Raw genomic sequence first — 23,006 nt, 5'->3', positions numbered from 1 at the left:
CTGCATTTTGTTGATTGCGACCACTTTGCTTGGGTCAGCTTTGAGTCCATCACTAGACAGTATGTGTCCCATGTATTTCACGTGGGAGCTCTTGTATTCAAACTTATCGAAGTTTAGTTTGATGTTTCGCTCTCTGCATGAATTTGCGTAAGTTTGCATCATGATCGTGATTGGCCTCTTTAAGTATCTCACCGCGTTCAGTGATCAAGCTAGACCCTTGAAGTTCTGGTCTAGTTTCTGCTGGAAGATTTCCGGTGCGGGACTGATGCCAAATGGCATTATATTATATTGATTTCATCCTCATGGAGTCTGGAAGGTCGTGAGGTAGGAGGACTCTGTGTCTAGTTCACGTTGCAAGAAACCCTCCTTGCAGTCTGCTTTAGTGAAGACCTTTACATTTGACATCTGTGACAAGATGTCATCGATCACAGAAAGTAGATAGTGTCTGCGTTTCAGGGCATTGTTCAGATGTTGAGGGTCGATACATACCATTTCCATTTAGCTTTTGTACAGTCACTAGACTGGATACCCAGTTCGTTGGTTCAACAACTTTTGTGATGATCTGTCGTTCTTCTAAACGATCGAGTTCCTCTTTCAGCGTTTGTTTGATCGCTATTGGCACCCATCTGGGTGGCATTACAGCTGGTGTCGCTGATTCATTGAGTTCAAGGTGAACTGTCCCTGGCATGTGTCCAAGTTCCTTAAACACATCCGGATACGCATTGTTGACATCAGTTTTTGACGCTTGCAAGATGTTTGCATTGTTCGTAGTTTGCAATTCGCGTGGTTCATTTATCACCGCGTTCTTCTGATGCTGCCCTTTTATCGCTTGTATCTGTTGAGCAGTGCGTGAGCCAATCAGTGGTGCACTTTGGCCCTCAATAATCACAAAGGGCACAACATACTTTTGCTTGTTCTTTGTATTTTCCAGTGGCACATTACAAGTTCCTACCACAGGAATGGTTGCATAGTTGTCATATAGTGACAGTGTTATCTTAGTTTCTTTTACCTTTAAGCCTTTAGGTAAGTATCTATAAGGTAGCTCATTGCATGTGGCCCCACAAGCTATTTGCATTTTTACCATTTGACCTTTAATGGAGAAGGTAGCCATAAACTTGTTAGGATACGTTCTGTCACCTTTGTCCTCGATTATGTGATCAACTTTACCAAGCATCTCTACAGTCATGACTTCAAAATCAGAATCATCACTGTCTTCATATAGTTCATGAACTTTTGACTTGCCCTTAAATTTAGGTTTATGTGTAGACTTCTGCCACGATTCACTCTGCCTGCACTTTTGGGAAAAGTGATTTTGTTTGCTGCAAGTTGTGCAGGTCTTCCCATATGCTGGGCATTTAATTTTTGACAGCTCATGTCTTTTGCCACAATATCTACAATTGTTTGTGAACTCGTCTGTGAATTCTTTCTTTATGGATCAGGGTTTCTGTCTGACAACTTTGACATCTTTAGAGTCTAAAACTGTTTTAGTGAGCTTCATGGATTTCATTTGAGCAACTGTGGCCTCTGTAGCTTTACAGAGCATCACACATTTATCTAGTGTTCAGCTAGATTCTTGCAACAGCCTCTTACACAGAGTGTTAACAGATATTCCACAGACTATGCGGTCTCTGATGAAATCATCCCTCAAATTGCCGAAATCACATGATGATGCAAGCTCCCTCACTTTCACAAGATATCTGTCAAAACACTCATCCCCTTTTACACAGTTGTTAAACTGGTACAGTTCAAGGATGATGTTGGTTGTACCTTTACAGTGCTCTTCCCAGAGCTTCAAAATAATCTCAATTTCCTGTTTGTCTTCCTCTGATTTGTAGAGAAGATTATTGTTGCTATCGAGGACATCTCTGCCAATTGCAGTGATAAATGTTGCAACCCTAATTCTATCTGTTTTTTCCACAATATTCGTGATAATTTCAAAGCTGTCCTACAGCTGTTTGAATTTTTTCCAGTTGGCTTTCAAATCGCCAGTCACCGGCAATGGAGGTGGGAGAGGAACGTGCCGTGGCACCATGGTGGTCATGATAGCTCACGACAGTTTAGGACTTTGAGTATGTCACATAAATGTATACAGTTCAAATAACCAGAGGACTAGAACAAGTCTGATTAGTAAAATATCGTGGTCATGTATTTGTAGGAATACTTTTTCAATCAAGGCTCTAGAATAGCTTATGCTACCTCTAGATTACTTTACAAGCTTATGACTATTTATTGTCCATTGATATTGTTCATTGGTTAACTCTTCCATCCTTAGCGGAATAGATACATACAGAACCACGCGCAATGTGTACGAAGCACACTCTGCACTGCACTGCTTAACGTCAATTTCAATCAGCTCGAAAAAGTCTTACAGTTCCAATATTTTGATCGTAGATGCGTTCGACGAAAGATCGGAAGCATTCCACTTCTGACACTATGTATTTTATAGTGTCTTGAACAACTCTTAAGTTCAATAACTCTCCGTAGTCTGGAGCTCAGTCGGCAATGTGCAGTTAAAATGGCGATCCTTACACACACGAGGTTTCCCCCCTACAGATCGAGGGCGCTATACATTCTATTGTTCGGGGCTCAGAAGAGGCATGGGCCCAGGGGCAGCACGAGCCAGTCCACACTGTGATATGTGTATGTACTCGGTCCATGCAGCAGAGCTGGTCTCCAGTCATCTTGGTTAAACCCTTGCCACTGGACCAAGACCTAGCTCTGTCAAGCCTGCGTGTGGCTGGTGTGCAACGGCCACCACACGTAAAAAAAATCCACGCACAGGCATCTTCCACCCCTCAATATGTAGTTCGGGATCTGGAATATCTGGTCCTTCATTGTAACACCTGTGAACTCATTCCTTTTTGGTGTGGAAGCAAGTCATCCTCGATACAAGGGACTGCCTAAGACGAAGACATTGCTGTTCCCTTAAATTAGGAGATTTGGTGCAGCTTTTAACAAGATATTAATTACTTCATTAGTGAAACTAAAGAAGCAGCACAAAATATCAACATTAGCGTACAATTCACTGGAATTTATGTTATACAGAGAAAACACACACCATGATGATGCACTCATCATAGGCAGTCCCTCGAAATCGAGGAAGTCTTGCTTCCACTCCAAAAATGAGTCCTTAGGTGGCTGAACAATCCAATACGAGAGCCATAGTCCCTGTCACAGGTGGGACAGATAGTCGTTGAAGGAAAGGGAGGGTGGGACAGGTTTGCCGCACGCTCCTTCCGCTGCCTCCGCTTGATTTCTGCATGCTCTCGGTGATGAGACTCGAGCTGCTCAGCGCCCTCCTGGATGCACTTCCTCCACTTAGGGTGGTCTTTGGCCAGGGACTCCCAGGTGTTGGTGGGGATGTTGCACTTTATCAGGGAGGCTTTGAGAGTGTCCTTGTAACGTTTCCTCTGCCCACCTTTGGCTCGTTTTGCCGTGTAGGAGTTCCGAGTTGCTTTGGGAGTCTCTTGTCTGGCATGCGAACAATGTGGCCTGCCCAGTGGAGCTGATCAAGTGTGGTCAGTGCTTCAATGCTGGGGATGTTGGCCTGGTCGAGGACGCTAATGTTGGTGCGTCTGTCCTCCAAAGGGATTTGTAGGATCTTGCGGAGACATCGTTGGTGGGTATTTCTCCAGCAACTTGAGGTGTCTACTGTACATGGTCCATGTCTCTGAGCCATACGGGAGGGTGTGTATTACTACAGCTCTGTAAACCATGAGCTTGTGGCAGATTTGAGGGCCTGGTCTAGGTGCCAGATGGTGGCGCTGTGGAGTTATTCATTTCATTACAGTAATGTGCATGTGTGTGCAACTGGCCTTGCATTTTCCCTCTTATATAATGGTCCGGATTTTGCTGTAATAATAACAGTGAGGCTATCAGTGCTCGCTGTTATTCCAGGGTAAATCTAACAGCAACATCTGGCATCCGCGCATGCGCAGTTAAACATGGAAATCCAGAGGTTGCTGTCAGAGATACCACGCTCCTCCCCAGGATGCGCTGTTGCAGTCCTCGCAGATAAACCTGGCATTGAAATCACCAATGGCGTGAACTTTGAGGTACTTGCCTACTAATCTCGCACCAAAAATGGCTGGAAAAGGTAGTCCTGTTGCTTTTTAAAAAAAAACGTTCCTCGGGTGGCCAGCATTTATTGCCCATCTCTAATTAACTCGTGAAGGTGGTGGTGAGCCACTTTCCTAAACCACTGCAGTCCGTGTGGTGAAGGTACACCCACAGTGCTGTTAGGGAGGGAGCTCCAGGATTTTGACCCAACAACAATAAAGGAACGGCGATATGTCACAGGATGGTGTGTGACTTAGAGGAGAACTTGCAGGTGATTGTCATGTATGTAGACCATGTATACTAACTGTATAGTAACAGAAGGTGTGCCACCAGAGGGCACTGCGGTGGGAGACCTGAGGGTTACCTGCATAGGTGTACAGAGCCCAGTATAAAAGGTTGCCCACCATGCTTTTGCCTCACTCTGGAGTTACAATAAATGGGACTAAGGTCACAACAGCTCAAGTACAGTACTAGATCTCGTGGAGTCATTCATAACAGTATTAAAGACATAACAACTGGCGACGAGATTATGAACTTTCACACAAAAATGACTAACGATGCATTAGAAAAGTTCTCAGAGGGTGAAGATTGGGAAGCCTTTATGGAGCGGCTCGACCAATATTTCGTAGCAAACAACCTGGTCGGCGATGATCCGGCCACGCTGGCAGATAAGCGCAGAGCTATCGTGTTGACCAGATGTGGGCCCGCGGTCTACGGCCTCGTCAGGGACCTGCTTGCACCAGAGAAAATGATGACCAAGTCATATGAGGAGCTGAAAGTGCTAATTCGGGACCAACTCAAACCAAAGGAGAGCATTCTCACGGCCAGGCATCGATTTTATACACACCGCAGCCCCGAGGGCCAGGAAATCGCAAAGTACGCTGCCGACCTCAAGAGGCTGGCAGGATTGTGTGAATTCGGCGCATCCCTCGCCAATGCGTTGCGGGACGTCTTCGTAATTGACATCGGTCATGAGGCCCTTCTTCACAGGCTACTGTCTGTTGAAACCACCGTCACTCTGTAGAAGGCCATCAGCATCAGCCAGGCGTTCATGACCTCAAGCTGCAATTCCAAGCAGATGATGTCTCACTCTCAGGACTCAAACTCAGCAAGTACTGTAAATAGAATGGCGCCTTTCACAGGCAGAACTGTTGAACGTGAATCTGCCCAGGGCAGAGCGTACAGGCCCCCCGAGTCCTTTAACTCAGAGTCCGCCAAGGGATGCAAACATAAGTCGAGTAGCACCATGCTGGGGTTGCAGAGGTAATCACAGGGCTCATCAGTATCGGTTCAGAGACTATGTGTGCAAAGGCTGCAGCACAAAGAGCCACCTCCAGCGAATGTGCAAAAGAGCTGTGACTCACCACGTGCAAGAGGAGTCAGCAGATGGCTGTGAATCCAGCACGGATTACGAGGAGATGGCTAGAGAGGCAGCTCAGTCCCAGGACGAAGTGTATGGAGTATATACCTGCACCACAGATTGTCCTCCAGTGATAATGGAAGTCGAGATAAATGGCGATCCAGTCTTCATGAAAGTAGACACGTTGGAGACTCAGTCAGTAATGATCCAGGAAGCCTTTGAGAGGCTATGGAAGGATCAAACTGAACGACCCAAGCTAGTCCCGGTTCAGACAAAGCTGCGCACCTACACCAAGGAACTGATATCAGTTGTTGGTAGTGTGGATGTAAGTGTATCCCATGATGGCACGTTGCACAATTTACCATTGTGGATTGTTTCAGGTGATGGACCAACACAACTTGGAAGAAGATGGATGGGGAAGATTCATTGGAACTGGGAAGACTTCATCCCTCCAGCGATCGACGTCCCAGATGCTCAGAGGCAGAGCAAGCCCCCACCTTCGGTTGGACCAGGCACCGGAGAGCAGATCCACGCAGCCCCCGAGGCACAGACCGCTCATCACGACTGCATGGCGATGATCCGGCCAAGACGACCCAAATGCACCTTCCAGGTTTCAGTGGCAGGACTCCTGGGGAGGAAGATTGGATCCGAGGGTGCCTTCCCAGCTTCAGTGGCAGAATCCCTGGGAAAGAAGATCGCGACAGTCGACATTTTGGACAGGGAAAAGATGACATCCAAACCACGAGGTGCAGCGCTAATGGAGCAACGACACGTGGTTCCACGCAAGGAAGACGATTGGGGTAAAAGTAGTAAGGCCATTTTAAAGGAGGCCAGCAACCTGCCATTTTTGAATGAACTGCTTGAAATTGGTAACCAATGTAAAAGTCCAGCTGTAACGAACAAAATGTTGTTGAGCGATGTCGGGTGCAAATTGCAATCAGCCAATGTAGCGGGCGAACACCTAACGGTCGTATACAGGTTCAGCAGGCTACCCAATGCTGTAGCCTGCGTCCCCAGTATTGTGTTCCTAACACAGATGAGACTGCACACAGGGAGGTTAAATTAACAGTGACCTCAGTCTTTATTAAGACACTCCAGAGTGAGGAACAGGCCTTAGGGGCCGGCTTGTATACAGTGCTCCCAAGGGATGCTGGGATCCCTTCAGGGGATGCGCTCCCTGGTGGTGGAACATGGGAGTGCATGCTTTACAGACACACAACATCACTCGCCCCCCCCACCAAAGTCAAAGTGAAAACTATTTACAAGGTGAGGCGGTCGGGAGCCTTTCTTTCCCTGGTGGACCGCCTCGGTACAAATGTCTGTTCTGGTGTGTTGGCTGTGCCCTCTCTGGGCTGGCGTGTTGTTGACCCTGCAGGGCTGCTGGGTGAGCCTGGCTTTGCTGGGCTGTTGGGCGTGATGGGTTCAATTTCCTGGTCCGGCATGGTGTCGTTGATCTTTGGGTGTGTGTTGTGGGCTCGAAAAAGGTGGTGTCTGCTGTGGGTTGTTCAGGGCAGTCTGTGAACCACGGCCTTGTTTGGTCCAGGTGCTTTCTGCAAATTTGTCCATTGTCTAGTTTGACTACAAACACCCTACTCCCTTCTTTAGCTATCACCGTGCCCGCGATCCACTTGGGACCATGTCCATAGTTTAGCACATACACAGGGTCATTCAGATCAATTTCCCGTGATACAGTGGCGTGACCATCGTTTACATTTTGTTGCTGCCACCAGCGAGAGTCTGGTTTTAAGTGTCCTTTTCATGAGTAGCTCAGCCGGGGGCACCCTTGTGAGCAAGTGGGGTCTCGTGCGGTAGCTGAGCAGTACTTGGGACAGGCGGGTTTGGAGTGAGCCTTCTGTGACTCGTTTAAGGCTCTGTTTGATTGTTTGTACTGCCCGCTCTGCCTGCCCATTGGAGGCTGGTTTAAACGGGGCCGAGGTGACATGTTTGATCCCATTGCGGGTCATGAATTCTTTAAATTCGGCACTGGTGAAACATGGCCCGTTGTCACTGACCAGTATGTCAGGCAGGCCGTGGGTGGCAAACATGGCCCTCAGGCTTTCAATGGTGGTGGTGGCGGTGCTTCCCGACATTATTTCACATTCAATCCATTTTGAAAAAGCATCCACCACCACCAGGAACATTTTACCAAGAAACGGGCCCACATAGTCGACATGGATCCTCGACCATGGTCTGGAGGGCCAGGACCACAAATTTAGTGGTGCCTCTCTGGGTGCGTTGCTCAACTGAACATACACGCGGCATTGCCATACACAGGACTCTAAGTCAGAGTCGATACTGGGCCACCACACGTGGGATCTGGCTATCGCTTTCATCATTACTCTACCCGGGTGTGTGCTGTGGAGATCCAAGATGAACGTCTCACTGCCCTTTTTGGGTAGCACTACGCAGTTACCCCACAACAGGCAGTCTGCTTGAATGGACAGCTCATCCTTTCGCTGCTGGAACGGCTTGATTAGCTCTTGCATTTCAACGGGGATGCTGGCCTAGTTCCCATGCAGTACACAGTTTTTTACTAGGGATAGCAGAGGATCTTGGCTGGTCCAAGTCCTAATCTGGCGGGCCGTGACAGGTGATTTATCATTTTCAAACGCTTCCATGACCATCAACAAGCCTGTGGGCTGCGCCACCATCAACAAGTTTACAGGCTGCGCCATTTCCACCCCCATGGTGGGCAATGGTAGCCGACTGAGAGCATCCGCATAGTTCTCGGTGCCTGGCCTGTGGCGGATGATATAGTTATACGCTGATAGCGTGAGTGCCCACCTTTGTATGCGGGCTGAGGCATTAGTATTTATCCTCTTGTTTTCAGCGAACAGGGATATGAGGGGCTTGTGATCGGTTTCCAGCTCAAATTTGAGGCCAAACAGGTACTGATACATTTTCTTTACTCCGAACACACACACTAATGCCTCTTTCTCAATCATGCTGTAGGCTCTCTCGGCCTTAGACAAGGTCCTAGAGGCATAGGCGACAGGTTGCAACTTCCCCGCAACGTTAGCTTGTTGTAATGCAGGGAGACAGAGGGAAACAAAAAGGAGACAAAAGCAAAAGACAGAAAGGAGATGAGGAAAAGTGGAGGGCAGAGAAACCCAAGGCAAAGAACAAAAAGGGCCACTGTACAGTAAAATTCTAAAAGGACAAAGGGTGTTAAAAAAACAAGCCTGAAGGCTTTGTGTCTTAATGCAAGGAGTATCCGTAATAAGGTGGATGAATTAACTGTGCAAATAGATGTTAACAAATATTGATGTGATTGGGATTACAGAGACGTGGCTCCAGGATGATCAGGGCTGGGAACTCAACATCCAGGGGTATTCAACATTCAGGAAGGATAGAACATAAGGAAAAGGAGGTGGGGTAGCATTGCTGGTTAAAGAGGAGATTAATGCAAGAGTTAGGATTGACATTAGCTTGGATGATGTGGAATCTATATGGGTAGAGCTGCAGAACACCAAAGGGCAAAAAACGTTAGTGGGAGTTGTGTACAGACCTCCAAACAGTAGTAGTGATGTTGGGGAGGGCATCAAACAGGAAATTAGGGGTGCATGCAATAAAGGTGCAGCAGTTATAATGGGTGACTTTAATATGCACATAGATTGGGCTAACCAAACTGGAAGCAATACGGTGGAGGAGGATTTCCTGGAGTGCATAAGGGATCGTTTTCTAGACCAATATGTCGAGGAACCAACTAGGGGGGAGGCCATCTTAGACTGGGTGTTGTGTAATGAGAGAGGATTAATTAGCAATCTTGTTGTGCGAAGCCCCTTGGGGAAGAGTGATCATAATATGGTGGAATTCTGCATTAGGGTAGAGAATGAAACAGTTAATTCAGAGACCATGGTCCAGAATTTAAAGAAGGGTAACTTTGAAGGTATGAGGAGTGAATTGGCTAGGATAGATTGGCGAATGATACTTAAGGGGTTGACTGTGGATGGGCAATGACAGACATTTAGAGACCGCATGGATGAACTACAACAATTGTACATTCCTGTCTGGCGTAAAAATAAAAAAGGGAAGGTGGCTCAACCGTGGCTATCAAGGGAAATCAGGGATAGTATTAAAGCCAAGGAAATGGCATACAAATGGGCCAGAAATAGCAGCGAACCCGGGGACTGGGAGAAATTTAGAACTCAGCAGAGGAGGACAAAAGGTTTAATTAGGGCAGGGAAAATGGAGTACGAGAAGAAGCTTGCAGGGAACATTAAGACGGATTGCAAAAGTTTCTATAGATATGTAAAGAGAAAAAGGTTAGTAAAGACAAACATAGGTCCCCTGCAGTCAGAATCAGGGGAAGTCATAACGGGGAACAAAGAAATGGCAGACCAATTGAACAAGTACTTTGGTTCGGTATTCACTAAGGAGGACACAAACAACCTTCCGGATATAAAAGGGGTCAGAGGGTCTAGTAAGGAGTAGGAACTGAGGGAAATCCTTATTAGTCGGGAAATTGTGTTGGGGAAATTGATGGGATTGAAGGCCGATAAATCCCCAGGGCCTGAGGGACTGCATCCCAGAGTACTTAAGGAGGTGGCCTTGGAAATAGCGGATGCATTGACAGTCATTTTCCAACATTCCATTTGATCAGTTCCTATTGAGTGGAGGGTAGCCAATGTAACCCCACTTTTTAAAAAAGGAGGGAGAGAGAAAACAGGGAATTATAGACCGGTCAGCCTGACCTCAGTAGTGGGTAAAATGATGGAATCAATTATTAAGGATGTCATAGCAGCGCATTTGGAAAGAGGTGACATGATAGGTCCAAGTCAGCATGGATTTGTGAAAGGGAAATCATGCTTGACAAATCTTCTGGAATTTTTTGAGGATGTTTCCAGTCGAGTGGACAAGGGAGAACCAGTTGATGTGGTGTATTTGGACTTTCAGAAGGCTTTAAACAAGGTCCCACACAAGAGATTAATGTGCAAAGTTAAAGCACATGGGATTGGGGGTAGTGTGCTGACGTGGATTGAGAATTGGTTGTCAGACAGGAAGCAAAGAGTAGGAGTAAATGGGTACTTTTCAGAATGGCAGGCAGTGACTAGTGGGGTATCGCAAGGCTCTGTGCTGGGGCCCCAGCTGTTTACACTGTACATTAATGATTTAGACGAGGGGATTAAATGTAGTATCTCCAAATTTGCGGATGACACTAAGTTGGGTGGCAGTGTGAGCTGCGAGGAGGATGCTATGAGGCTGCAGAGTGACTTGGATAGGTTAGGTGAGTGGGCAAATGCATGGCCGATAAAGTATAATGTGGATAAATGTGAGGTTATCCACTTTGGTGGTAAAAACAGAGAGACAGACTATTATCTGAATGGTGACAGATTAGGAAAAGGGGAGGTGCAACGATATCTGGATGTCATGGTACATCAGTCATTGAAGGTTGGCATGCAGGTACAGCAGGCGGTTAAGAAAGTAAATGACATGTTGGCCTTCATAGCGAGGGGATTTGAGTACAGGGGCAGGGAGGTGTTGCTACAGTTGTACAGGGCCTTGGTGAGGCCACACCTGGAGTATTGTGTACAGTTTTGGTCTCCTAACTTGAGGAAGGACATTCTTGCTATTGAGGGAGTGCAGCGAAGGTTCACCAGACTGATTCCCGGGATGGCGGGACTGACATATCAAGAAAGACTGGATCAACTGAGCTTGTATTCACTGGAGTTCAGAAGAATGAGAGGGGACCTCATAGAAACATTTAAAATTCTGATGGGTTCAGACAGGTTAGATGCAGGAAGAATGTTCCCAATGTTGGGGAAGTCCAGAACCAGGGGTCACAGTCTAAGGATAAGGGGTAAGCCATTTAGGACCGAGATGAGGAGAAACTTCTTCACCCAGAGAGTGGTGAACCTGTGGAATTCTCTACCACAGAAAGTTGTTGAGGCCAATTCACTAAATATATTCAAAAAGGAGTTAGATGAAGTCCTTACTCCTAGGGGGTCAAGGGGTATGGCGAGAAAGCAGGAAGGGGGTACTGATGTTGCATGTTCAGCCATGAACTCATTGAATGGTGGTGCAGGGTAGAAGAGCCGAATGGCCTACTCCTGCACCTATTTTCTATGTTTCAATGTAATACACACCCGACTCCGTACGACGACACGTCACATGCTAGCACAAATCTTTTACACAGGTTATACAATACAAGCAGCTTGTTGGAGCATAAAATGTTTCTGGCTTTCCCAAAAGCAATTACGTGTTTTTTTCCCCATACCCAGTTCTCACCTTTATGCAATAACACATGTAGGGGTTTTAAGAGGGTGCTTAACCCCGGTAGGAAGTTACCAAAATAGTTGAGGAGTCGCAGGAACGACCGCAGCTCCGTGACGTTCTGTGGTCTGGGCGCGTTCCTGATAGCCTCTGGCTTGGCGTCTGTGGGCCGAATGCCGTCCGCCACGATCTTTCTCCCCAAAAACTCCACAATGTTGCCATGAAGACGCATTGGGCTCAAAATTGGCCAGGAGTTGCTGTTTTTTTTGGATCAACTTGATTTTTCTGCAGTATCTTAAAAATCCCCAGTTTGCACATTCAATTTGCACCAGTGTAAGTGAGTTAGTCAGGATTTTTTTAGTTTAGTTGTTTTTTTTTTCAAAAGGGGGCATTACCAGCCACCTGCGCCCGTTTTGGCCATTTAGGCCACTATGGATAGCTAATAGTTATTCCAAACTAACTTAGGCCAGATTATGTGGCCACTTGTAGCCGCTTGTGAAAACCCTTGCGGAGAGTTAAGGAATCAGCATAGGTAGGTACATTGGAGACCATTAGGCCAGAGATAGGGGCAGGAAGGGAAGCGGAGAGGACCTTGCAAAGCACTAAACAAAGCACAACAAGTAGTAAGCATTCAAGAAGACATAAAAACATTCAAGAAGAAATAAAAAATAAAACTTAGTCCTACCTTCATTTCAAAACTCGAAACAGAGCACAAAAATAAGCATTCAATAACAAATAAAAAACGGAAGGAAGCGGAGATGACCTGCATCTAAAGCACCAAGACTTACAAAGCACTAAACAAAGCACAAAAAGTAATAAGCATTCAATAACAAATTAATAGAAGTAAATAATCCTACCTTCATCTATTATTTAGAAAAATGAGAGGGGATCTCATAGAAACATATAAAATTCTGACGGGATTGGACAGATTAGATGCAGGAAGAATGTTCCCAATGTTGGGGAAGTCCAGAACCAGGGGTCACAGTCTAAGGATAAGGGGTAAGCCATTTAGGATCGAGATGAGGAGAAACTTCTTCACCCAGAGAGTGGTGAACCTGTGGAATTCTCTACCACAGAAAGTTGTTGAGGCCAGTTCGTTAAATAGATTCAAAAGGGAGTTAGATGTGGCCTTTATGGCTAAAGGGATCAAGGGGTATGGAGAGAAAGCAGGAATGGGGTACTGAAGTTGCATGATCAGCCGTGATCATATTGAATGGTGGTGCAGGCTCGAAGGGCCGAATGGCCAACTCCTGCACCTATTTTCTATGTTTCTATGTTTCATCTCAAAACACAAGACTCCGTTCATCTACACTCACCAATTCCTGGTATTGTATTATTGATACACTGCCCATGCTGCGCCAAGCCCCGGGAGAGGCAACACAGCGGCTAGAATTGGAGGACATTTTTTCGGCGCCCTTTTCATCGTACAAAAGTGGCACAACTCCGGTGAGTGCGCCAAAAATCTGCAGGGGCCAATTTTGAGCCAGTAATCTTATATGTTTCAATAAGTTCACCTCTCATTCTTCTGAACTCCCATGAGTATAGGCCCAACCTACTCAACCTATCTTCATAAGTCAACCCCCTCATCTCTGGAATCAACCTAGTAAACCTTCTCTGAACAGACTCCAATGCAAGTATATCCTTCTTTAAATATGTACGCAATACTCCAGGTGTGGCCTCACCAATACCCTGTACAGTTGTAGTAGGACTTCGCTGCTTTTCTCCTCTATCCCCTTGCAATAAAGGCCAACATTCCATTTGCCTTCCTGATTACTTGTTGTACCTGCATACTAACGTTTTGTGTTTCATGCACAAGGACCCCCAGGTCTCTCTGTATTGCAGCACTTTGCAATTTTTCTCCATTTAAATTATAATTTTCTATTATTTCTGCCAAAGTGGATAACCTCAAATTTTTCCACATTATACTCCATCTGCCAAATTTTTGCCCACTCAGTTAGCCTAACTGTATCCTTTGCAGATTTTTTGTGTCCTTCTCACAATTTGCTTTCCCATCCATCTTTGTATCATCAGCAAACTTGGCTACATTATACTTGGTTCCTTCATCCAAGTCATTAATATAGATTGTAAATAGTTGAGGACCCAGCACCGATCCCTGCGGCACCTCACTAGTCACTGTTTGCGAACCGGAAAATGACCCATTTATCCTGACTCTTTATTTTCTGTTCGTTAGCCAATCCTCTATCCATGCTAATATATTACCCCCAACCCCATGAACTTTTATCTTGTGCAGTAACCTCTTATGTGGCACCTTATCGAATGCCTTCTGGAAATCCAAATACACCACATCCACTGGTTCCCCCTTATCCACCCGGCACGTTACATCCTCAAAGAACTCCAGCAAATTTGTCAAAGATGATTTCCCTTTCATAAAACCATGCTGACTCTGCTTGATTGAATCATGCTTTTCCAAATGTCCCACTACTGCTTCCTTAATAATGGACTCCAGCATTTTCCCAACGACAGATGTTGTTATGTTCAGAATAACTCCACAAGACTGTGTTGTAAGCTCAAACCATTATGACCTTGGCCTCTTTAATGTAACTCCAAAGTGAAGAAGCAGCATGGTGGATTGCCTTTTATACCTGCTTGCCCAGGGTGCACAGGTGACTCTTAGGTCTCCCACAGGTGTGCCCTTGGTGGCAAGTCTTACACATTGGTGAGGTTTGCATACATAACATCACTCCCCCCACAAAGTCTTATGTTATTTACAAGTTGAGGCGATCTGGCCCTCTGCGTTCCCGGGTCTCTGAGTTGAATTCCTGGCATGGGTGAGTTGGTCGGATCATTGCTGCACGGCCGCACGGCTGGTCTGATCGGACTGTCGGACATGATGGGTCCTCATGGTTGACAGCGAGGTCGCTTGCTGGTTGGGGGTTTGTTGGTGGATCATAGATGGTAAAGTCTTCTCCAAACTGTTCTTGGTTGTCAGTGAATCGCAGTTTGGTCTGATCCAAGTGCTTTCTGCATGTTTGCCCATTCAACAGTTTAACAACAAACACTCAATTCCCCTCTTTGGCTAAAACAGTGCCAGCAATCCATTTGGGACCATGACCGTAATTGAGAACAAACACAGGATCATTAATCTCAATGTCACGCGATACAGCTGCGCGATCGTGGTACGCGTTATGCCGATGCCGCTGGGTTTCTACGTGATCATGGAGATCCGGGTGGACTAAGGACAGCCTGGTTTTGAGTGCTCTCTTCATCAACAATTCTGCAGGGGGAACCCCGGTGAGCGAGTGGGGACGTGTCCAGTAGCTGAGCAGGACCCGAGCCATCCGTTACGCGTTTCAAGCTCTGCTTGATGGTTTGGACTGCCCGTTCCGCTTGACCATTGGATGCGGGCTTAAATGTGGCAGACCTGACATGTTTAATGCCATTGTGGGTCATGAACTCGTTGAATTCCGAGCTGGTGAAACATGGTCCATTTTCACTAACAAGGACGTCGGGCAAACCATGGGTAGCGAACATGGCCCTGAGGCTTTCAATGGTGGCAGTGGACGTACATGATGACATTATTATACATTCAATCCATTTAAAGTAAGCATCCACTGCTACTAGAAACATCTTTCCTAGAAAAGGGCCAGCAAAATCTACGTGGATCCTATACCACGGTTTGGAGGGCCATGACCACAGGTTCAGTGGGGCCTCCCTGGGTGCATTGCTCAACTGTGAGCAAGTGTTGCATTGATGTACGCATGACTCCAATTCGGAGTCAATGCTGGGCCACCAAACGTGCGACCTGGCGATAGCCTTCATCATGACTATGCCTAGGTGGGTACTGTGTAGGTCGCGTATAAACATTTCCCTGCCTTGTTTTGCAAAACCACGCGATTCCGCCATAGAAGACAATCCGATTGAATGGACAATTCATCTTTACGTCAGTGGAACGGCTTAATTTCATCTTGCATTTCCCCGGGAACCGCCGACCGGCTCCCATTAAGGATGCAGCTTTTTACTAGTGATAGCACAGGTCCTGGCTAGTCCAGGTCCTGATCTGGCGAGCCATTATGGGTGACCCCTTGCTCTCAAAAGCATCCATTACCAGAAGCAAATCTACGGGTTGCGCCATTTCCACCCCGGTGGTGGGCAATGGTAGCCGACTGAGGGCATCTGCACAGTTCTCAGTGCCTGGTCTGTGGCGGATTACATAGTCATACGTTAGTGCCCATCTTTGGATGCGGGACGAAGCATTGGTGTTAATACCTTTGCTTTCTGAGAGCAGTGAAGTAAGCGGTTTGTGGTTGGTTTCGAGCTTGAACCGGAGACCAAATAGGTATTGGTGCATTTTTTTAACCCCGTACACACATGCTGACACTTCTTTCTCAACCATATTGTAGGCTCTTTCAGCCTTAGATAAACTTCTGGACGCATATGCAACTGGTTGCAGTTTGCCTGACACATTGGCTTGCTCTAACACACAACTGATCCCGTATGACAACGCATCACAAGCTAGTACTACATGTTTACATGACTCATACAATACAAGTAACTTGTTAGAGCATAGCAGGTTTCTGGCCTTATTAAAGGCTGTCTCTTGAGATTTATACCAAACCCAGTCGTCACCTTTGCGTAGCAATAAATGCAAGGGTTCCAGCAAAGTGCTCAACCCCGGTAGAAAGTTACCAAAATAGTTGAGGAGTCCCAGGAACGAACGCAGCTCCGTCACATTCTGTGGTCTGGGTGCATTCTTGATGGCCTCCGTCTTGGAGTCCGTGGGTTTGATGCCGTCTGCCACAATCTTTCTTCCCAGAAATTCGACCTCTGGTGCCAGGAAAACACACTTGGAGCGATTCAGCCTGAGTCCCACTCTGTCCAGTCGCTTTAGAACCTCTTCCAGGTTGTGCAAGTGTTCGGTGGTGTTGCGACCAGTGATCAAAATGTCGTCTTGGAACACCACGGTGCATGGAACCGATTTCAGCAAACTCTCCATGTTCCTCTGGAAGATGGCCGCAGCCGAGCGAATCCCAAAAGGGCATCTGTGGTACACGAACAGTCCTTTGTGCGTGTTGATGCACGTCAATTTCTTTGACGGTTCAGCCAGCTCCTGTGTCATGTAAGCAGAGGTTAGATCTAGTTTGGTGAACGACTTTCCCCTTGTTAGCGTTGCGAATAGGTCCTCTGCTTTAGGTAGTGGGTACTGGTCCTGTAACGAGACTCAGTTGATCGTTACCTTGTAGTCCCCGCAGATTCTGACTGGCCCATCACTCTTTGGCACGATTGGACTGGCCCATTCATTGAACTCGACTGGCGATATAATTCCCTCTTGTTGAAATCTGTCCAGCTCGATCTCGACTTTCGCATCATATATGGGACTGCTCGGGCCTTGTGATGAACGGGCCGTGCCCCAGGAACAAGATGGATCTGCACCTTGGTACCTGTGAAGTTGCCGATGCCTGGCTCAAATAACTCCTGGAATTTGTTTAGCACCTGGGCGCACGGGGCGTCATCCACTGAAGACAGTGCTTTGATGTCGTCCCAGTTCCATCGGATCTTTCCTAACCAGCTTCTGCTGAACAGCGTTGGACTATCGCCTGGTACAATCCATAGTGGTAAATCATGCACCATTCCGTAGTACAATACTTTCACTGCCGCACTGCCGATAACAGGTATGAGTTCTTTGGTGTAAGTGCGCAGCGTTGTGTGAATCGGGCTCAGTTTTGTCCTCTGTGCCTTGTTGCCCCACAGTTTCTCAAAAGCCTTCTGGCTCATGATTGATTGACTCGCCCCCGTGTCCAATTCCATGGAGATTGGAATGCCGTTAACTTTTAATATTATTGGAGGGCTTTTGGTGGAGAAGGTGTGTACCCCATACACTTCCTCTTCATCCTCAGGTTGAGTAGCCTCTCCTGCTCGTTCAGCATGATCCACGCTGGATCAGCAGAGGTGCTGATTCTGCGACGTGGTGAGTCACAGGTCGTTTGCATATTCGCTGGAGGTGTCCCATTGTTCCACAACCCTTGCACACATAGGGCTTGAATTGACATTGATGGGCTCTATGACTGCCCCCGCATCACCAACATGGTGTTAATGGATACACATTCACACCCCACAGTGGTCTCTGAGTCACCCTAGGCCTGGCCTCTGCAGTCAGGTAGGCCCTGCCATGTACAGTTCTGCCTGCTGAAGGCATTATTTTATGCACAGTACTTGCCGGTGAAGATATCTGTTTCATGCTGTGAAGATATCTGTTTCGTGTTGTCGCTCGTGGATATGAAAGCCTGGGCTATCGTGATGGCCTTGCTCAGATCTAGGGATTTGGCAGACAGCAGTTTGTGAAGAATGACCTCGTGGCCGATTCCAAGCACGAAAAAGTCCCGCAACATTTTCCCCCAAAGATCCGGCAAATTCACACTGTCCCGCAAAGCGTCTTAGGTCGACGACAAAGTTCGCCACCTTCTGGCCCTCGGAGCGATGGTGCGTGTAAAAGCGATACCTGGCCATTAGGATGCTCTCCTTCGGCTTGAAGTGTTCCCAAACCAGCATGCACAGTTCTGTGTAAGTCTTGTCCGTTGGTTTGATTTTTGACGAGGCCATATATCGAAGACCCACATACGGTGAGGAGAATAGCCCTGCGCTTGACCGCCGTGTCCGGCTCGTTGGCCACGAAGTACTGGTCGAAACGTTCAACAAAGGCTTCCCAATCATCCCCCTCAACAAATCTCTCAAGAATACCAACAGCAGCCATTACCACGTGAAAGTTCGTGATCTGTAACTCATCACCAATTATTGTATTCGAAATTAATCCACAAGACTGTGTTGTAAGCTCAAACTGTTGTGACCTTGGTCTCTTTAATGTTGGTCTCCCACAGGTGCGCCCCTGGTGGCAAGTCTTACACATTGGTGAGGTTGGCATACATAACAGATGTTAGGCTAACTGGTCTATAGTTTCCTGCTTTTTGTCTGCCTCCTTTTTTAAATAGGGGTGTTAGATTTGCGGTTTTCCAGTCCGCTGGGATCGCTCCAGAATCCCGAGAATTTTGGTAGATTATTGTTTCATGTTCTTCTGACTGTCAGTTCGACTTGCAGTGGCGATACATTATAAAATAGAATTGTGATCCTGAGATTATTTCCAGAATGGACACTTATAACAACAGATATTTTAAAATAGCTATCCAGTTATCCCATTCGTGTTAAGACAGTGATTAGGAGTTGGTAACTGGCAGTGTTGGCTTCCGGTTCATCTTTCAGATATCCCTTAGGGGGTAAATAATGGATGATTGCTGCCCAGAGATCCACTATAAGTGCTGAGTAAGTCATCTAGCGGAAATATAATTTAATTTGATGATAAGGTAAGTGAATGTGGATGTTGGAATTGTCTCACCATCACTGAGATTCCTGATTGATCATAAGTACGTTTCTGCTCTTCTGATGGTGCTTGCATCAACTAGTGTGGCAGGAAGGTTCTCAGTTCATGATGAGTCCGTTGCTTTCAGCTGGGACAGTAATTATTGGCTTCAAGGGCTGGGAAAGCGGGGGGGGCGGGGAAACAGTCTACCAATTCTCAGAGAAAGACCATGAGTGGGGAAGTGTCAGGGGGTGACTGGCACTGGTCGAACTGTACTCCAGCAAGAGTCAGCACCTTCATAGATTTAAAATCACTGGCAAACGATCTCGAGGCGAGATGAGGAGAATTTTATTCGAGTTGTCGCGATCTACCTGAAAAGGTGGTGGAAGCTGATTCCATGAATAACTTTAAAAGGGAGTTGAAGGGTACTTGAGGATGAGGAGCTTACAGGGTTACAGACAAAAAAACGGGGATGTGGGACTAAGCACATTCAAAGAACTGGTACAGGCACCATGGGCCAAATGGCCTCCTTCTGTGCTATAAATGACTATGGTTCTATGATTCATGGAACTGTGTCTTGCATGAGTCGGCATCGTTAGGTCTGCTGAGTGGAACTATATTTCTGGCACAAGTGGGCACTTTCATGAGGAAGGAAGAAAATTGAAGAGTAAAAATTTGCAAATGGATCCAGTCCAATGCTCTTTTTCTGATGGTATTAACTCTTCAGGTAAGAGCACGCATCCTCTCATTTACTCTCCAGTATTGTTACACCCAGGGAGGAGAGGAGTGTTGAGAGTGTGGGTGGGTGAGTGGCTTGCATCGAACGCTACACAATATTGCTGTTCCCTGCCTATTAACACAGTTATTTAGTGCTGACACCTGCATCTGAATTTTCGGAGAAAGGCGCACAGTCTCCATCTGGCACCAACCAACCTAACACTGGTCACAGGGATTGCATCAGTATTCCCTCATTCCACAGCCCTGTGCAGCGCAGCAGCCTGTAAAAGGCCCGTTCCTTTAGAACATTTCTTTATAGCTATGCTGAAATATACAATGAAATATTAAAATAAAATTCTACCTATTTCTCCCTGACACATGGTTATCAGCTGTGGTCAGTGGGTAGCACTCTGTTCTCTGAATCACAAGGTTTTGGGTTCAAGTCCCACTCCAGAGCCCATAATGTCAGCTGACATTCCACTACTGAGGGAGTGCTGCACTGTCTGAGGTGCTGTCTTTTGGACAAGACGTTAATGTGAGACCTTGTCTGCCCTCTCAGGTGGATGTCAAAGATCCTACAGCACTATTCGAAGAAGAGCAGGGGCATTCTCCCCTGTGTCCTGGCCAGAATTGATCCCTCAACCAACATCGCTAAAAGAGATTATCTGGTCATTACCACATTGCTGTTTGTGGGACCTTGCTGTGCGCAAATTGGCTGCCGCGTTGCTTACGTTACAACAGTGACTACACTTCAAAAGTACTTCATTGGCTGTAAAGCACTTTGGGATGTCTTGAGGTCGTGAAAGACACGAGAGAAATGCGAGTTCTTACTTTCTATTTGTGTTTTCAGAATTATTTCATTCTAGTCATTTTTAAATTCTGTAGGTAATGTAGTGGGAAAAGCAGGATTACAGAACAAGGCTTTTATTTGACCACATTGTCAACATTGGTTGTTTGACTCATTTATGTTAAGTCACTGCTAGGGTTTTTAATTAGTGTACTTCTGATGTAATGCTTCTGGTAATGGGTGGCAAAGTGCTGAAGGTAGCAAACACCAGCTATAGGTAATCCAAGGTTTTTTTTATACTTACGACAATATGTTTAGTTTTATTACATAGATTTATTAAAATCCTTTAACATTGTTGTGCAAATACACAAAAAAATGTAACTTATCGTAATCCCTTGTAAGAGAACATTCAGATTTAGTAAAATAGCATTGCACTTCTGAGATGTCCAGGAACACCCATCAGTGCAATGCTATTTTATCATGGATCCTTTTTTACACAATATACAGTATTCTTTACAGAAAATGTATTAACTCCTTCTCTTATCAAATAAACAGAACAATTGCTCCAGAAGGTGGATTACATCAATATTTTATTCTTCCACTGAAAACTGGGTGACAATTTGTACATGAGAGACTCAAGCTGCCAACTGCAGGATATATTTTAGTATATGGATTAGGTAACTATATAAGAGAGATCGCTCCACAACTAGTCTCATTCTGTAACACTCTTTGTGAGGGGTTGGAGGGATAACATGAACTTTGGGCGATAGTGTAAAATATACGATATTGGATTGGCCACCCAGTGTCTATCTCTCCCGATTGAAATCAATGGGAAAGGAAATTGGGAGAGATGTATAATTAGTGGCTGTATCAATATCACCCGTTTTACATTTTCACCCAAAGTCAAAATTACCCCCAGTATGTATGTTTCCAGATCTGTAAGTCCTCGTGTCCCGACTAGCAACAAATTTTATATTCTTTGAAAAAGGTTCTTACATATTGTGAATACTTGGAATTTTCTTGAAATATTGAATGTCATAGAATCTTACAGCACAGAAGGAAACCAATCAGCCCCTTGTACCTGTGCCAGCACTTTGAAAGAGTCCAATTAAACAAATTTCTGACCAATATTTCTAAACATCTTTTAAGACAATCGTGTCAATGCCTTTTCCGTGAACGTGGTAAGTTGGTGCCACATTGTTGACAGCTACATAGGTCAGAAGAATTGTGTTTAAAAAAAAAAAGAAATGCTTTTAGCCTTTTTACACAACACACGCTGACTATTACAAAAATATCAGTAATGATTGTGACCGCACAAGGGTGATGACAAACCCACGTCGCATTTTGCACTATTGTGATTCGTTCCTTAAAATGGCCTGGCGTTTCTGCTCAGTTCCGCTGTTTTTTTCGGGCACAATTTACAGTTTTGCCGATTGTGCCCTCTACTCTACTCCAATGTGTTTACTTTTGGACATATTAATATATTTGCTAATTTTCTGTCCACAGGGCAGCCACAGTGCACTGGCCAATGCCTTACCTTGTTGGAATAGGGCAGATGAAACAAAGCAAGAGGCAACCCTGGGACTTCAGCTTATAAACATTGAGTTGGGAAACAAGAACTCCATTGTTTTTTCGCACTGGGCTACCACACCCCTCCCCCTCCCACAATTCTAATATTTTGACGCAAATGTCTATTTATAGACTAGAAATGTTAAATTGGTTTATACAGCAAAATGCATTTAATATTAAACCTTCACAGAAGGCAACTGTCTGTAACAATTTAATAAAACCAACAGAATCAAAAAAAATAAAGAAGACCTTGCTTGGTTATGGATCATTTCACTAAATTTAAACAAATATAACGACTACAACTTGTATTTATACAGCACCTTAACATAGTAAAATGTCCCAAGGTGCTTCACAGGAGTGTTATCAAAACAAAAATTTGACACACCTACTTTGTTTGTGGTACATCGCACTTACACAAAGTTCCTTCACAACCGTAACAATTTTTATTACAGTTGAAGATGAAGGCTATGCTCACTCTCCTCGTACACATGGTCTCCAAAGGATACAAAACAGGAGTGAGTAATGCTGCTGCTCAGCTCTTTTTGTTAAGAAAATATCAACTATTTATACTCTTGCCAGGAAATGCACAAAAGAGGTAGCAGTGCTGCCCAGGAAAGTACTATTTACATTAAACTTCTTTACTCAGAGAATGGTGAGAATGTGGAACTTGCTACCACAAGGAGTAGTTGAGGCGAATAGCACAGATGCTTTTTAAGGAGAAGCTAGATAAACACATGAGGGAGAAAGGAATAAATAAGCTGAAGTAGTGTGGGAGAAGGCTCGTGTGGAGCATAAACACTGGCATGGACCAGTTGGGCTGAATGGTCTGTTTCTGTGCTGTAAATTCGATGTCATTCTGTGTAATACTCCATAAGGATGATAGTTAACCAATGGGAAAAACGAACAAGATGATGTGTAGTCTGACGGGGCTGTTAAATGTTTTGCTTCACCCGAGATTGAGATTTGTTTTTTTGCCTCCAGGTGTCTGCCTC

General features: G+C 45.6%; 1 long non-coding RNA gene across 1 annotated transcript in view; it reads left to right on the top strand.

Moving 5' to 3' along the window:
* The window catches only part of LOC139255820 (uncharacterized), a 33,659-nt gene extending 11,399 nt beyond the window's left edge, over positions 1-22,260 (top strand). The window contains exon 2 of the long non-coding RNA XR_011592140.1: positions 21,952-22,260. This is a non-coding gene — a long non-coding RNA (uncharacterized lncRNA). The remainder of the gene's footprint in view (positions 1-21,951) is intronic.
* Positions 22,261-23,006: the final 746 nt, after the last annotated feature.

This window comes from Pristiophorus japonicus, chromosome 1 (assembly GCF_044704955.1).
Source record: "Pristiophorus japonicus isolate sPriJap1 chromosome 1, sPriJap1.hap1, whole genome shotgun sequence".
Taxonomy (NCBI): Eukaryota; Metazoa; Chordata; class Chondrichthyes; family Pristiophoridae; genus Pristiophorus; species Pristiophorus japonicus.
The sequence above is the reverse complement of the archived record's forward strand: the minus strand, read 5'-3'. Positions and strand labels throughout refer to the sequence as shown.